Source organism: Schistocerca serialis, chromosome 2, assembly GCF_023864345.2.
Source record: "Schistocerca serialis cubense isolate TAMUIC-IGC-003099 chromosome 2, iqSchSeri2.2, whole genome shotgun sequence".
Classification (NCBI taxonomy): Eukaryota; Metazoa; Arthropoda; class Insecta; order Orthoptera; family Acrididae; genus Schistocerca; species Schistocerca serialis.
The window spans coordinates 1,015,772,352-1,015,790,539 of record NC_064639.1 but is presented as its reverse complement, the minus strand read 5'-3'; the positions used below and the strand labels follow the sequence as shown (position 1 = coordinate 1,015,790,539).

The 18,188-nt window shown below is 41.1% G+C and overlaps 1 protein-coding gene across 1 annotated transcript in view; it reads right to left on the bottom strand.

Moving 5' to 3' along the window:
* Positions 1–18,188, bottom strand: part of LOC126456594 (protein lozenge-like) — a 739,855-nt gene that overhangs the window by 461,149 nt on the left and 260,518 nt on the right. The window lies entirely within an intron of this gene.

The window sequence follows — 18,188 nt, the reverse complement described above, 5'->3', positions numbered from 1 at the left end:
CCGGTATTACGCTGTCATACTTCTTTGATAAAGAAATATGATCAAATATTCATCTAATTTCTTTGACAAAGATGTTTGACGTGGCGCTATAAGAGCTATTAAACTGTCATAATATTTCTCGTCAAAGTTAAAGATGGCGGACAACAACTACTTGTTATTATACGCTGCAATCACTTGTACCACAACTGCGTTGTGTGTGAATTTGGAAGAGAAGCGGCGGAAAACACTAAACATACTTGGGCGAACCAGTGGGTTTCGGGTCGAGACAGTAAAAGCATTCAGCAGAATTTGTTACGAGAGCTGCAAGGGAGGACGTGAAGCCTTGTTTAAATTACTTATAAATGGATGACAGTGCTTTTCAGTACTTTCTCAGTAAAGTGGTTCTCATATTACAAAACAGAATACTCACTTGAGAAATGCTGTATGTGCAGAAGACAGGCTCACCATAACACTGTGATTTGTTGATACGGGAGAGAGTGACTCTCATTTACAACTTAGCACTCGAATACCAAAGTGCGCATTAACCAAAATAATTACAGAAACGTGTGAAACGATGCATAAAGCACTGAAGGAGGAATATCTGAATGTTACTTATAATCCGTCTTGATTGCAAAAATGTTTATTCACATGACCCGTTTCGGTTTCTCTAGAACCATCTTCAGATCTGAAACGTCAATGATACTAATTAACTTTTTCACAAATGCAAACCCTTTTCAACCTATCCGATCAACATCAAATGTACCAGAACGTACCTGCAATTTTTGTTACAGGAGAAACCCGTCCACACACAGTAACCTTCACATGCTGCGTCACATTAAATTGGTTGGCAGAATGCAAGTCTTTTATATTAATTATAAAACTATTACCGACAGTTGGCGTCTGGTAGATTTGTTGCAAAACAGCGTTTGGGGTGCTTTTGGCTACCTTAAAGCACTCAGTCACGAACATTGAACAAAACTTAGACATCCTACATAGAGCTCATAAGGGACGGTTTCTTAACATTTTGGAAGAAGTTGAAATATACACCCACAAAAAGAAAGATCAGGATTTAATCCTCAACGAGCAAAGCGAGTTCAGTCATAACGCCTATTTTAGTATTTATGACGACTTACTGAGATGATCACTGTTGCGTACAGAAGTCCAAGCCGAAGGATAAGAGATGATGCACGGTGAATAACCTGGAAGATGCGAGCAGCGCCTAGAGTCGTTGACGGGGCCCTCCTGCACGGCCCTCGTACCCACGGCGATGGACATCAGAGGACTGCACGGCTCGCGGCATAACACCGAAACAGCGGGAACCACGGAAGCAGGCCATGGAGGAAAACAAGTCTACACCAGCACCATCGATATAGAAATCGCCCTTTCTTTTCGATCGTACAAAAATGATAATTTTATTGTGTATTTTAATTTTGACGAGTACAGATTTTAACCTTGACAACTACAGATTTTAACGAAGTATTTTTACAGGTAAAAGTAAATTAGAAAAATTTAATTAATACAGTTTGTGCATATGAAATGTAACAAATGTACCAGACGCCACCTGTCGGTAATAGTTTTATAATTAATATCAATGACGTGCATTCTGCCAACCAGTTTAATGTGACACAGCATGTGAAGGTTGCTGTGTGGACGGGCTACTCCTGTAACCGAAATTGCAGGTACCTTCTGGTACATTTGATGTTGATCGGATAGGATGAAAAAGGTTTGCATTTGTGAAATAGTTAATTAGTATCATTGTCGTTTCAGATCTGAAGATGGTTCTAGAGGAACCGAAACCGGTCATGCGAATTAACATTTTTGCAATGATGACGGATTATAAGTAACATTGTATAACCAGTGATTGATGTATCCCATCGGACATTATGTCTGTTTTTGCAAAGGAATATCTGAAGGCAAATATGTGCTTAGTACACTATATGAGCAATAAGAACTATTTTTTTGAATAATTTAATTTATAGAATTAGCGTACCAATAACTACAAAATTAATAAGAAGTACGAAACAGATGATGCAGTTTTTAACTAGTAGCAGCCAGAGTTCAAAAATAGAAAAAGTAGTTTATTATTAAAAACAGTCTTGATCACGATTTATTTATCTAGGTGACCGTTTTCGACCACTGCTGTGGTTATCTTCAGACCATTGAGTAGGAACCTCTTTCTGTTGAAGAATCACTACTAGTGATTCTCCAACAGAAAGAGGTTCCTACTCAATGGTCTGAAGATAACCACAGCAGTGGTCGAAAACGGTCACCTAGATAAATAAATCGTGATCAAGACTGTTTTTAATAGTAAATATTTGTAACACATTGATAACTGCCACTCCCATAATGTATTCAAAAGTAATTAGAAAAAGGAGAATTGAAAGCTAAGATTTTTTATTTTAGAGTGTGACTACCTTCTCTATTCCGGCTTGCTGGAAAGCTGCCTGGACGTTTCCAGATGTAAAGGTGGATAGCTGTAGCTGTGGTTCTGCATATGAACTCGCCTGCAGCATATTCCACCTGCCCGTCAGCACACGATTAATGTACACCTTGCTCACCCCCCCATCCCATTTGAAGTAAGGTTATTAAAATGAGTCGAAGGAACACACCAACCAAACTCTGAGGCCATGTTTACAAACAGAACTGTAGCGATGCCAGCGCTTCAAGCGGCTACGTTTCACATTGCAGTGAACAGAAAACGAACGACTTTAATGATCGAATCTAGCGCGAGGCTCTAGATTTGATCGTATTTCTTTGACGAAAGGCGAGATTTGACTATGTTACCTATTACACTATCAATTTTTTGACGTAAATATTTGACATTTTAACTTTGACAAGGGAATATGATAGGGTAATAAAGGCCTTACTAGCGCTCACTGCCAACCAGATAAGACGGCCGGGTTTTTACGGGTACCGCGCGCGCTAGCGAGTTATACGCGCCGCCGTCGCCAGAGCGTGCCGCAGCGCGGCGCTGCAGTCGCGCGCAGCGGCGTGCATCGGCAGCGCCAATGAGGCGGCAGCAATCCGCGCCGAGTGCAGCGGGCGCGGCGCAGCGCATCTGTTTTGCATTCGGGAGGATCAATTTCGACTCCCGGCGGGGGGCGCGAAATGTTATTTGATTTGGTGACCTCGTTTCTCTCTCTCGGCTCGGCGCGGCTCTCCTCTCGTCCGTCCGCTGTCCGCGGCCGCTGCACCCGTGATGTGCGGCCATCAGGCTGCGCTGAAACATGCAGGCGCTGCCGCCGCCGGCGGTTCACCGCCAGAGACCGCGGGATCCAACCCCACTCCCCCTCTCCCTCTCCCTCCCCCACACCCTCCCACACTCACTGTCCCTCTCGTACGGCCGGCTAACAGCGATTGCCTCGTTCCTGTACTCGCCAATACTCTGATGGCTTTTCTGCAAAGGCTGCTCCCGCATTTCCGGTGTGCCAGTAACCTTAATGACCCCACTTGCGGTGTGGTAGTTAAGACTTCAGAAAGAATTTAAATGATGTCACATCTTTTTTTTTTTTTTAAAAAAAATCGTTATTTATATTACGAAATAGGTTCGCATTCTGCGACCATGCACTGACGTCAGTTACTTGCGGCACATGAAAATTTGTGCCAGGCCGGGACTCCTGAATTTCCCGTTTATTGCGAGCGGTTGCCGTAACAACTTCGGCTATCCGAACACGCCTCCAGTACCGATCCAACCCTTCATACGTCACGTAGTCACAACCCTCATGCTCGCACAGTTCATCATTTCCGCACAGGGAGACAAATATCGTCATTTTAGCCCGTTGTGGCATGGATGTATCATTGATGGTTGCAATTTCTGTGTGTGTACAGTATCTGTATCTTCGTAATACAATGTCCTTCAGACATGTATGCATATCTTAGGGAACAGACACTGTCATTGACGAACACAGATGTGATAAACATTACGAAATAGTCGCATATTGCAACTATACACTGATGTCAGCTGTTTGCGACACGCAAAAATATGTGCCGGACCAGGACGTGCATGTCTGAAGGCCATTGCATTTTAAAGATACAGACAGTGAGTAAATATAGACATTGTCACCATCAATGATGTATCCATGCCTCGGCGAGCTAAAATGACGACGTAATATTTGTCACCCTGTGCGAGAATCGCGGATTATGTGAGCATTACGGCTGTGGCTAGTGACATATTGTCTGGATTGGTCCTGGAGGCGTGCCAGGATATCCGGAAAAAATGCTGTTAGTGAAACTATATTTAAATTTAGCATTTCACTCATTTGTAACTAGTTATTGTTTAAACACGACGGATTTTTTTTTTTTTTTTTTTAAGTTAAGAGTCTTCTGACTGGTTTGATGCGGGCCATCACGAATTCCTCTCCTGTGCCAACCTCTTCAGCTCAGAGTAATACTTCCCACGTCCTCAGTTTTTGTTGGATGTATCCCATCTCTGTCTTTCTCTACAGTTTTTACCCTCTACAGCTCCCTCTAGTACCATGGAAGTTATTCCGTGATGTGTTAACAGATGCTCTATCATCCTGCTGTACTTTCTTCTTGTCAGTGTTTCCCGTATATTCCTTTCTTCACCGATTCTGCGGAGAACCTACTAATTCCTTAACTTACAGTCCACCAAATTTACAGCATTCTTCTGTAGCACCACATCTCAAATGATTTTATTCTCCTCGGTTCCCGTTTACCCATAGTCCATGTCTGAATGAACTGCACCACTTTTTTTCTAAAGAAAAGGTGAGGCGACCGCTAGCGATGTAATAATAATTAAAAAAGTTGTTAAGGCGAACACTCGTGATAAATCAGTGGTCCGGGTTCGAGTCCCGGTCGGGCACAAATTCTCATATTTCACAAACAGCTAACGTCAATGTACAATCGCAATATGCAACTTTTTCTTAATTTTAGCGCATCTGTAATTGACTGTGACAATGTCTGTGCCTTCAGACATGTATGAATGTGTGAAGATACAGCACTATATAAACCGTCAACTGTGCACTGTTTAGATGTAAGTCTGTGTTCGTCAAACTAAATAAATTTCCACTGTGCAGCGGAGTGTGTGCTGATTTGGACTATCTAGTGTGGTGTTTCTGCTGCATTGCAAGCCATGATTTATAATAGCGTACCTGACTGCTCACGCTGGTGTGGCTTTGTGAGCCGGTAGGGGAGACAAGTTACACACTCCACGTGTGACAGACGGTCGCACCATATTGACCGAGAGTGTGGCAAAGCGATGAGAATATGCTGAGTTGTCATTGAGAGACGACACATAGCGGGCAATACCGTATGTGTTTTGGAGCCAAGGTGCATAACTTCTGATATTAATGGTTCAAATGGCTCTGAGCACTATGGGACTCAACTGCTGAGGTCATTAGTCCCCTAGAACTTAGAACTACTTAAACCTAACTAACCTAAGGACATCACAAACATCCATGCCCGAGGCAGGATTCGAACCTGCGACTGTAGCGGTCTTGCGGTTCCACACTGCAGCGCCTTTAACCGCACGGCCACTTCGGCCGGCTCTGATATTAATATTTAATGTTTATGTTACTAAGAAACTAGTATGATGATGCTGAAGACCCACTTTGATGTCTATATAATTACAATTTCAGTTATTAAAAATTGACCTTCAAAGATTAAAGAAAATAGTTACTGTAGTTACGAATGATTGGCGGACTCAGCCAACCAATCACGAACGTACACCCTGCGCTGTGAGGCGGGAAACAGGATCGCCTAGTACGGTATCTCAGACTGGCCTTCATAGATGCAACATATCTGTGTGAAGAGTGGTTATTTTGGTTAATTAAAAGTGAGTTAAAGCTGAACATTGTCTCAGGAAACCTTTCCACCTAGTCTAGGACTGACACCCAGATTGTGAACACGTACACATTATGAGTGCTACATTTCGCTTAAGAAAAAAACCTAACGATTTACTCTGAACAACCCGATGATTGCAACTGAAGAAACGTAGAAACAGATACAGTGTACTGCTTTGTGAATATTATGGTGCTGGAACGGCTATAATCAGATTCCGTGATCGTTACTGAATTCAGAATGGTTCTCGTAAGTGTTGACTCTGAAACGCATTTTGCGCATTTTGGTTTGAATTAGTAAATGAGGTATTGTCTCTTCTATCGAGACTTTATAGGCCATTGTAATAGTATTCCCGAAAGCCGCTCCAAAGTCAACTGTATTTAAATCACCTGTCAAATGGCCTGCGGAGAAGGAATTGAATGGGGACATCGAGGCAGCTTTAGAAAGAGATTAGGTAAGCAAGCCTCCACCGAGGGAAGACTCAAGTCCAGTTTGCTCGAATTTGTCCTTGCGGTTCAATCGACGTAGCTCTCCGCAAACTAAAACTTGCTTGATTACTGTGTCCGTCTTTGTAACGAGTCGCAGTAGCATCTTCCGATCGTAAGAGAGGAAACGCTACCATGGCAGATTAGAACTATACATGCGCCAGCACTGGGGCCTGGGACGTATGGCTTTCGGGGGCAAGTGCTCCACCGCCTGAGCTATGAAAGGGCGACTCACTTCCGCCAGTACCTGTTTTTCCATCTTCCATACTTGACAGTTCTCCTGTGCACATTACGGGACTAACACTCCTCTCCTCTATGGAGACACGCAGGAGAACTACTGTGCAGTTTTGAAGGCGAGAGAAGCAGTAGCAGTGGAAGCGAAGCTGTGAGGACGTGTCGTGAGTCGTGCTTGGGTACCGCAGTCAGTGGAACAGTTGCCCGCGAATGGCATAGGTCGCAGATTCGAGTGCTAGTCCGGTGCACAGCTTTAATTTAACAGGAAGTTTGCCATCTTCGTTTGATCAACAGCTCAAAGATTATGAGTTTCTTTTGAGGGAAGGGAGAGCAACGCGAAAAGCATGAGTATTGCCAGGAATATATCCAGGAGGGGATGATGGCTGGTTCGGTGATAATGGAAACGCATCATAACCTAAGAACTAAATTTTATAAGAAGTATACAACACTCATTTCTCCTCAAACGATTGACGGTATAGATTCAATATTTTCAAGATAGATTACTTACATGCGTAAATAGTAAACATATTTCTTTAGCATAACACTTTCGACCATTCCTCTCCTCAGCCAGTTGTATAAAGTGTTGGACAAGATGATTCTCAATCGCATCTAACAACATGTTGATAAAAAGTCTTGTAAATGAGCAGTCAGGTTTCGGCCCAGGAAAATCATGCTATGGTCAAATCGTTAATGAGCCTCAGTACATAGATGATGGATTCGTAGGTGCCGTCCATAGATCTGCCAGCACCGCCAACCACAAGATGATGATTATATTAGAACAAATAAGCCCTCGGTCACAAATATTAACCAAAATTGACCAGGTTTCGACGCTACTATGAGCGTCTCTCTTCAGAATTAAACTAACTGTTCTAAAACATTGAACATTAGAACAGTTAGTTTAATTCTGAAGACGACGCTCATAGTAGCGTCGAAACCTGGTAAATTTTGACTTAATATTTGTGACCGAGGGCTTATCTGTTCTAATATAATTCTGACACGGTCACTGAACCTTAGCAGCTATGTTCAAAGTTTTACAAGAAGAAGATGATTATTAAGATACATTCAGTCGCGGAAGACAATAGTCTAAGGCAGTTTACTCAGTGTTTGCTGCAAAACACGAAGTTTTTTGTCACTGTGCATAATAAAAAGAGCCGATGGAGGAGCTTGAAGAATGGGCTACCTTAAGATAGCGTACTGACAACCCTGCCGTACTACATCTACTCTAACGAATAACCTATCAACCTGGGAACAATAACTTTTATTTGTTCAAATGACACAATAACCGCAGTTCAAGGCGAAACCTTTTAGGATACGGAGATGAAGCTGATAGCAGCCCTCGAAGACCTCGGCAAGCATTATGATGATAACCACTAACCACCTCAAGCCGAAGTCCGGGAAGACGTAAGTCTGTACCTTTCAGAAAGCGAGGAAGAAGTTAAATATTACCTGAAGAGGGCAACAACTATGCTACTACGGTGGTCCAAAATACCTGGGAGTGAAGCTGGACTTTAGTCTCACGTTCAAAGTTTACTGCCAAGGAACAAAGCTAAAACTGTCTGCTCAGAACATCATCCTCTGGCACCACCTGGGTCTTACAGCCGAACGTGCTCCGTACATCTGCCCTGGCATTATGCTTCTCTGCAGCAGAACACGCAGCACCAGTCTGACGATATTTCACACAGGTCAAACAGGTGGATGTGGCGTTGAATAAGACTGGACGCATTGTGACTAGCTGCCTACGACCAAAGCCTGTCGCGAAAATTTATCAAATTAGGGGTATAACGCCACCTGACGTTGACAGGAGAAAAGCCACAGAAAGGGTAAAAAAGAAGCAGAGAAACGATCCCAGACGTCGCCTGTCCGGACATCAACCGCGGAAACAAAGGCTGAGGTCAAGGAGGAGTTTCTTGTGCACATCAGCAATTCCATCAGCAACTGGAAATCAACGAACAGAGCTATGGCGAAATTAAGTTACCCGAATTGTTGAGGAGAACATCAAAAACAAACCTACTGCCGGATTTCATCTGCGTACGTGATTCGGAAGGCACTAAGCCGATTGACGACATGAGTGGTACAATGCAAGACGAACCTTAGGAATTGGGCCTTCATGAATGAAGACGAATTCTGCGGGGCCCACAACATCTTCTGGTCTGCAGAAACCAGCCCGATCCTCGCATCACAGAAGATCTATATGCGGTAATTGATAAGACCATCAAGACAGCAGAATTCTGGAACTTACGCCCTGTCAAATAGAAAATTAGTAGCGTTTTGCAGATTTTTCATTATTTTTATGATTTTGTATTGCTATATTCTATTTTTATTTATTATTATTGTTATTTGCTTTTGAGGCCTCATTGGACCACTTTAGTCAACCATATTCTGGTCCTCTTCTTCAGTAAGCGCATGTTTCGTTCTTTCCTAACTGCCCAGCATCTTTTCATTCGTTCTGATCTTTCCTGTCTTTCCTCATCTGTAAATGCCCTTTTCATTGTGTGTCGTTTATCTACTTTTGGTTTAAATCTTATTTTCTTGACTTTCAGTTTCTTAAGATTTTCAGTCTTGTTTTGCAGATCATCCATGGTTATATCTAGTCCTTCCATATCCTCTTTAACTTCCTTGATCCATCCTATCTGTTGCTTCAGATTCTACAGTTTCTGCATAATTTTTCTTGCTAATCTGGTTTCTGGTGTCCTCATTATGTGGCCAAAGAGAGAAATCCTCTTTTTACCTATTGTATGTGTGATGGGCTCCATCTCTACTTTTAGTATTTTGTCGACTGTTTCTCTGATGACTTTAAAAAGAGTCTCGCTTGCATATTTTACCTATGGCTGAACCACAGTCTTGTAGTGTCTTAATTTTGTTTGAATTGATAGACCATGTTAGTTTCTGAGCTTCTATTATTTTATTGGTTCTTTCTTGCCAAGCAGGTTTTACATCCGAGTTGTGTGTTATAATCTCTCGAAGATATTTAAATTGCTTCACTATTTTAATTTTTCTGTTGTCTACTGTTATGTGGTCTATTAGTAGCGGGTCTGTTACCATAATCTCGGTCTTTTCGAAAGATATCTGGAGTCCTGATTTTTGCGCTATATTTTGCAGGCTCATTATTTGATTTCTAGCTTCTCGTACATTATTACCTAGTAATGCCAAGTCATCTGCGAATCCCATACAATTTAGGTTTACATCATATTTCTTGGTTCCAACTGTTATGTCTTTAGGATTCTCTTTGTACTATTCTCTCATCAAGTATTCAAGAGCGCAGTTGATGAGCAGCGGTGATAGAACATATCCCTGTCTTAACCCTGTTATAATCGTAAATGGCTCAGATAGTTCTCCTCTGAATTTTATTTTGGACTTGATATTTGTAAGGGTTAATTTCATCATTTTTATTTGTTTGGGATGGAGTCCAAAATTTTTTAATATGTCCAGCATAGAAGATCTGTGGATGCAATCATAAGCTTTTTTGAAGTCAACGTATTTTTATTTATTGTAATACAATTTATTATTTTTTTATTATGAGAGTCCTGGGCGCATAAAACAAATAAATAAACAGGTATGTGTAAAATACCTCATTGTATAGTCATAATCAGTTTTACACCTCGGTCTGTGAGTTTTACGAGCGCTCTCCAATTCTGTCTCTCCGAGTGCCATTCCTTTCTACGGACTGTATCCCAGCTAACCTCTTGCTTCTATATCTTCCTTCACTTAATCCAGCCATCTCTTCTTGGTCTACCACCGGTTTTCTGACAGTCACATTTGTGTGTAGCTGTTGTTTTGCTATCCTTCCCTCGCCCATTGTTTTGACGTGGCCAAACCGTCGCTAACACGCACCTGTCACTTGTTCTTTTAATAAAGTGTACCGCCCAACATCTTCCACTACTTTTTTCATTTGTCACCCTATCATTCCTAGTTTTCTGGAACTTCATTCCTGCGGCTCGCAATTTCTTGTCGATCTGTTTAGTTGTGCGGGTTCCTATACCATGCATTACTGTGGGGATAAACTGTGAAGGAGAGTCTGTTTTAATCTTAAGGGGCCTGTTCATCTCAGAGTAAATTATGAACTTGACAGTAGAGCTGAGCTGATTTTTGAGTTTGTTGATCTCTTTCTACAGTACTATATAGTATTAATAGAATGTGAATGACTCCTTTATCCAGTTAACGGCTTCAAATTACATCGTTCATATGATTAAATACGAAGTATACAAGGACTTATTTACAAAGAAAACTATTTTAAATGACGGTGCGAACGATGTGTAGCTATTCATAATTGCGATTAACACCTACTACCGGTCCAGAAAAGAGCTTTGTATTTAATGAAGGCGGGTGGCAATTAAAATTTCGTATTTTGTTGAGACATAAACCTGCTATAAGAATAGAAACCCTTCTAATAATTACATTTTTTAGTCCTATTTTATCAGAAGTTTCTTATTTCCCTAGGGCTGCAGAATCTTTCTTCTGTCGTTATAATCCTCCCTCAAACTAATAACTATTCCGAACATTTTCTTACAGTCCACTTTGCAGAGAAAATAGGCAGTGAGAGTGGTGGTAAGCTTGTTTGACTAGCGGCAACTCTGCCGCAGGAATGCTGTAATCGTTGAAATGGCAAACGTCTAATATCTCGCGGGAATTCAAAAAACCAATTTTAAGAACAGTCTATACATGTTCTTCAATCCCTCTGCATATCACTTCAGTACAACAGTGAAAATGAAATTATAGTAATAGGTTCCACGCGTGTATTGATCTACAAAAAGTCTTTGGTTTTCTTTTGGGTCTTCGCTTGATTACGTGGTTTCTAAGTTGGATAGCTTTCCTATTGGACCAACACTCTTCAGCTAAGAGCTATGAGCGTGTAGCATTTGTTTGCATTCATAACATTTCAGTTGTTAAAACTGCCGGCGAGAGTTGGTAGTTCTGTACTTTTCTTTATTATATGTCACTTTTGTTAGACTGTGTTTCATTTCCATTCAGATTTGGAACGTGTTGTTTACTTTTTAGGTTTGTGTGAATGACTACTTGCTCCCAATTTAGAGAATACGAGTATTAGTTGTCATATTGGATTAAATTTAATAAATGCGACTGTATTTATCTTTGTCGCCGATCATTTTACATGTGAAACATAGATTTCACAACAAAGTAAACATACTTTTCAATTACGCTACATACAGTACCAAGATTTTTAATTAAGTATTCGTATATGAAGAACTTGTCCAAAGGATGAAAGTAAATGTCTGCTTTGCTACCTGTAAGACATTTTCCATTTTATATTGTTGGGAAAATAATCAAAGATATTTGTTTTTGAGCTTTGAATTTCTTTGAGTCGCTGACTGTTTCACTGGCTTCACTTTTGAAATAGTTTTTTATTATTATGATGTTTATTTGACTGTCACAATCATTTTACAGTTTAAGTCAATCTTTGATCGTTCCCAGAAAATTCTAAACTAGCATTATGGTCTGAGCATAACTAAGCGTTAAAAAGTTATAAAACTGCAAATTAATTGTATGAATCAAAGGAATATTACAAAATAATTGTCCGTTTGTTTATTATGTAAGTGCATGTTACAGATTTTTTTCGAATGAATTTTGCCAACATAGAGTTCGTTGTTTAAGCCCTTGAAGAGAATGCTGAAGACTCTTCCTACACTTATTGCCTGCTTAAATCGATCCATTATTTTCTTCGTTGTTTATCAACAGCTTAATACAATAAAATTTTTGCGGTACGATGAAATTCAGAATGAAGATTTAGCTTTCTTTTTCTTTAAATGAATGTCAAAGACCTGTCATGTAGCTTCTGTTGTTCACGGACATGAAATGTGAAGATATTGAGAGTTTTAACATTCTGTAATAACATCTGTCTACTTCTACCGAGTCTGTTTCATTCAGACATGAAATGTAATGGAACGACAATTGACATAGCAAGTGAGCGCGATGCAATATCCACACATAAACAGACAGACAGACGCCGTGAATGTTGATTACAACATTGGTGTGTTGCCAGTAATACGGCTTTATCATGTGGCTCGTCTTGGAATCCCTTTGAGCATTCAACTAACTACGCTTCTAGCCGAATTAGTTTTTATCAGCTTCGTTGTATCAGCACACCTCGGGCGACAAGTGTACCGTGTCGCGGAAGTCACTGCGGTTAATTTCCGATCGTTCATTATCTGTTTGTTTCCGGAAGATAACCTTGAGCGTTGGCGCCACGGTTCAGCGTCGTATCACACGGGAAGCTGCGTAATCTCGATCTGTTAAATGGTCGCCTGTTGTTCTGGGGACAGGTGCGACCTGCGACCAGTAACAGGCAAGTTTTTATTTCCTACAAGTGGGCGGAAGGTACACCTCTCGTATAACTATCAACAATAAGGAGGTTTTCCGGATATCACTCCAGAGGTAAACAGATTAGAAATATTTTTGTTCGTTTCAGCTTGTCATGTTTTCAGTTGCCTGATTAACAGTTATCTGGGTTTATGTTTTCGTCTGCGGGAGGGGTGAAAATTGAGGTGTCTGTTGCATATGCTCTCGGATCTGTTTCCGAAAAATATTTCCAGTAGCCTGAAAATGCGCTATAAATAGTCCTCTTTAGCTGAGGTACGGTATTGGCTATACACATTTCCGAATTTTATGCAGCTTGTTATGTATACTTAAATTTTCTGCGAATAACTACATTCACAGAACAGCAGGTTCGTTGATACTATGTTCATTAAGATATATGTGGGAAATAGGTGCTAACCGCATTTTTTGTCTAAATAAATAACCGAAATGAACTGTTGACAACGTAAGGAAGGTCACAATTTGAAGTATTAGGATACAAAACTGCAGAGAGAAGTTTATATTTACAACGTATTTTACGCTCGCTGCAAATATTTCTCTGGAAGGCAAGCGACCGTGGCACACGTCACACGTTTCAGTCACACAAGAGCATAATACATAAATTCAGTTAATTATTAACGAATAATTACGTTAGTGCACAGGCATCCGCGTCCAGTGACGCAGCAACAAAATCCAGTCCCCCATTAGGCCACCTCATTCTATGCAATAATTAAGAACCGTAAAACAAAATAGCTGAAAAATTCTTTGGGGCAACTAAATTACGATTTTTTTCACTTTATCATAATATAATAATAATAATAATAATAATAATAATAATGATAGCAATACTTACAGTCATTATCGTGGGTGTAGTTTTTCAGTTTACAGACAGAAAATTTAAACATGTTACTGAAATTAATAAGACAAAATTTCTATTTTGTGCTCCACATTAATTTCCTCTTACTTTCTACGTCGATCTCGATATCTTCACTGGAATCATCTTAGGTTTTCACTGTAACTCTACGTTCAGCTCATGTGTTCGGGCGATTAAAGTGTAATAGTTCACGCTTTCCCGCTGTAGGAAACGTTGCTAATATTCCCAGGTGTGGCATCCAGTGTCCCTAAAACACTGGAATGTTTTCACTGAGCGACTACAGATCAGCACGTAGTCAGTAGAGCTATTGAGAACATTCGCCGCTACCAATCATCGACAGTCGACTCCCCGTCAAACTCATGCATTACATCACTGTTCCTGTCGCATCACTGTCCCTGTGTTTATTCTCAAAGAAAACAGTATTTATTTATTTATTTTTCATAAAATTTACTTACAATCGGCTGGCGATAGTTGAAATAACAGAATGGTCCACTTGTTTTGGGGACGAATTATATTTAATTTTTTTTACGCGAACGACAGATCAACATAGGGAGAGATGCTGCCTTTTATTTGGGTATCCTTCTCTTAGTCCACAGGATGACCACAGCATGTGCCAATACTTGCGGCCACCTGATGATGTCTAACCCTGACACAAGCTACTAATTAAATAATTTAAGTATTTATTAAATTTGGTGACTGGTAGCGGTATTTGAAAATCTTTTCATGTCTCTTAAACAGGCACGGTCGAATAACAGTCAATATGGCTTTTAAAAACGTAAAATTGCCATTACAAGCTTGGGTATGCGAATAGTTAGCGTTACAGTGCAGCTGCACAGTTATGTAGGATTAACCCCATCTATGTTCTGTACGCAGGGTGTGAACGATAACTGTTTGCAACGTACCACAGTGGTGTATGTGAAGTGGAGACGAACAAATTGATGCAGGACACTTATGGTCTATGAAGCTAAGAAACAGCCTCGAATTGGCCAACAAAAACCAACCAAGCTCCAGCGAATGCGTCGCGCTAGATATTGGCTGAAATCGTCCATAAATATTAACAACTCCTTGTCCTAATACTTACAAAATGTAAAATTCACCTTTGTGTAAATTTTACCTCAAAATATTGTGAATTTTAAGAGCATGAAATTAACAATTATTATTTTGTTTGGCGGCTTTGTTACAACAAAGCTACTGTGCATGTGAGAGCTAAATTCAGATCGAACTGTAAATGTGTAAGAGTGCTGGAGGATACTGAAAATATCGCACAGCGTGCACAAGCTGTAGAGCAGCTGAGTTTTGCAGGCCGATATGTGTTTGTTTCCCGTTTTGACAGACCACAGTTAGGAGCAACAACTTCTTAGCCAAGATCGCAATAAAACACTGTTTTGTGGATGACCGGTTTCGGTAACACTATGTTACCATCATCAGATCTTCGTATAGGTTATTATAATATCTAATTGTTTGTCTCGACGTCCCCTACAGCACTGCGGTACATTGTAAACAACAGTTATCTCTTACATCCGATGTAAGGACAGATCATGCAGCAGATTTGTGATTCAGAAATCGCATTTGACTGTTGTTTTTGTTTCTGAGAAGTACAGGGTAGTTATAATTGAAGTGCAGGTACTCAGAGAGGTCTGGTATGGTCTGTAATCATCGTATGGCAGCGAGACTTGGTAGATATGCTAATGAATTACTGCAGAACTGATTCAGGCTGCGAAAAAAATTAGTTCCAAATTTGGCCGCCATACATCATTTCGTCGTCTCTGGCTCTCACGTTGAACAAACTGTGTAAGAGGCGGTTGATAATGAAACCAACATGACGACTTTCTTAGCATTTTCTCCCCACATACCGTTTCCATTACATTTAGAAACATTTATTTATGTCTTTCTTGCATTCACAGCGCCAGATTTGTAGCAGGTGGCCAAAACTGGAACAAATTTTTTTCCTGCGTATATCGGTTCCACGTTAACGCAATAGTGTATCTATCGAGTTTCCGCTGCCATACGATAATTACAGTTAACACTGGACCTCTGTGAGTAGCCGCACTTTAGTTACAACCACTCAGTATAAGAAGGGTGAATTTCTACCACCAAATGTCGGAATTCGACAGCGGGAGGCTCTCGGATTACCGTCCTGCGAGATACTGCTCGCGTTGGCGAGGCCCCACAACTGTCACGGAAACATAGCTTCTATGAATTCGGGAAGACCTTGCTGGGCGCCATGCAGGATCTGAGAGACCTTGCGATGCCAGCGCTCGAGAGGGGAACCGTTGTTCGCTCCGTCGTGCAGATCGCACAACGACGCCACCGCATCTTGAATCAGGAAATGGGCCTATTTGCACCAAGACACGTATGCTGTAGGGACGGCCGTTATCGGTGAAACAACCGATTTTCGGTTATATTATATCTTTTTTTCCAGTTTAACGTGAGTTTTAAATCCGGTCGAAATGGACGGTTTCTGAAATAACCGTTTCTCAGTTCTTTATTACTATTATATCTAGTAACAAACATATAAATACATGGAATCAAAGTACTAAACAGGCATATAGAAAGAAAACTTAATCCGCCCACTGTTCGCTGCATTTCTCAGAAAGTGAATGAGTGGTTGAATACTACAAAAAATCGTCAGTATTCTCCTATTGATTTTAATTTTTTGACACTCTGCACAAATATCATGTTGTAATCTAGGAGCATACCACTATTTGGGCATTAGGAACAGTCAGTGCTAAAAGGTGAAAACTGACGTAGAAGAACACTATTTTTCGTGTTGTCCATTTTCGAGGGCTACAAGCAGATAAAGGTCTACTACACAGATAGGCAACGGATAAGCTACTTTCAAATTTTATTGCGAACTGTGAATCAATTGTTCAGTTTTTTTCTCCTTACAAGATGTCGCAAGTTTGTTGCGGCTCCTGTTGTTCTTAATCTTGCGAAGGAAGTGGAGCATCCTACTTCACTGGTACCACTCATCGTAAAATACTTCCAGATTATGAAGGGTGCTATTCTACAATACAAAAATGTCCGGTGACGACAGCATGAAACTGCCATGTAGATCAGATGGGGAAAGTCACGCACACTGCATGTACACTCGTACCATGCAATAGGCCATGCCACACACCAACAGGTGCATTACTGCCTCCTAGCAACGCTGCACGAAGTCTTGTGACATGTGCTTGTTGCTCGTTTCTGTCAGCATTGTTATTAAAACAACACTGACTGCTTTTCCCGGTTTCTATAACAACACGGTAGTTCAAAGCAAAGGAAATTTTACGAACATAAATTACTCGTTTTTTAAAATAAAAGGTCTATATAAAAACAGAAAATTTTAGCACTGCTGTTATGGCTAATTGACATTTCAGTTTTTTACCCGATTATTAGAAAGAAGTAAAAAACACCTGTTAAAATCGAGATAAAACACATACCGAAAAATATCAGTTATTCAGAACTAAAATACCGGTATCGATTTCGCCTTCTCCCACGCAAAAGAAAAAAGTATGCGGCTGGACAATACGACAAGGTCTGGAGCACCACCGACTGTCAGCACGGCATCCATTATTGCGGCTTCCGTTGACGAGGTAGCAGAAAGGCACCACGCCGACATTGATGGGTCCAACGAAAACACTGAACACTTGAGCGTCCTGCTTTTGCTTATGAAGGCGTTTCGGTGCTTGGAGGCTCCAAGGAGAACAACGGATGCCAGAATGCATTCATCACATGACGCTGGCACGTGCCACTGGATACACCGTAAGATCGCTTCTGGTTCACGTAGCCACTATTTGGAGAGTAGCCGTTACACCCCTGGCGCGTTAAGGATGGCGGCTGTGCCGTACAGTAGTGGAAATCAGTACAAAGGCACGGATATCAGTAGGGAACGTTGTAAGTTGGAGTATTTCTGCACAAGATATATGTTACAATATGAAATCCAGTGCACCGCTAAGTACAGTCAAATAGTGGCGCATTTTATGTCAGTGGTACAGTATATATCAAGACACCAACGGTTCAGATGGTTTGCACTGTACGTGCTTGAGCATTGTCCTGCAAAATGATGGTCAGGTCCTGCAGAAAGTGTCATCACTTCTGTCGCTATGCTGCTCATTTTTGGAACAAAATCTGCGACTAGCTTAGAGTCAGAAGTGATGACACTTTCTGCAGGACCTGACCAACATTTTGCAGGACAATGCTCAAGCACGTACAGTGTAAGCTGTTACTGATTTGTTTGACTGATGGGGCTCCTAAGTGCTGTACCACCTACTGCACTGCCGGCCGAAGTGGCCCCGCGGTTAAAGGCGCTGCAGTCTGGAACCGCAAGACCGCTACGGTCGCAGGTTCGAATCCTGCCTCGGGCATGGATGTTTGTGATGTCCTTAGGTTAGTTAGGTTTAACTTGTTCTAAGTTCTAGGGGACTAATGACCTCAGCAGTTGAGTCCCATAGTGCTCAGAGCCATTTTTCAACCTACTGCACTCCCCTGACTTAAGCCCTTAAAAGTTCAACTCCGAGCTGATAGTC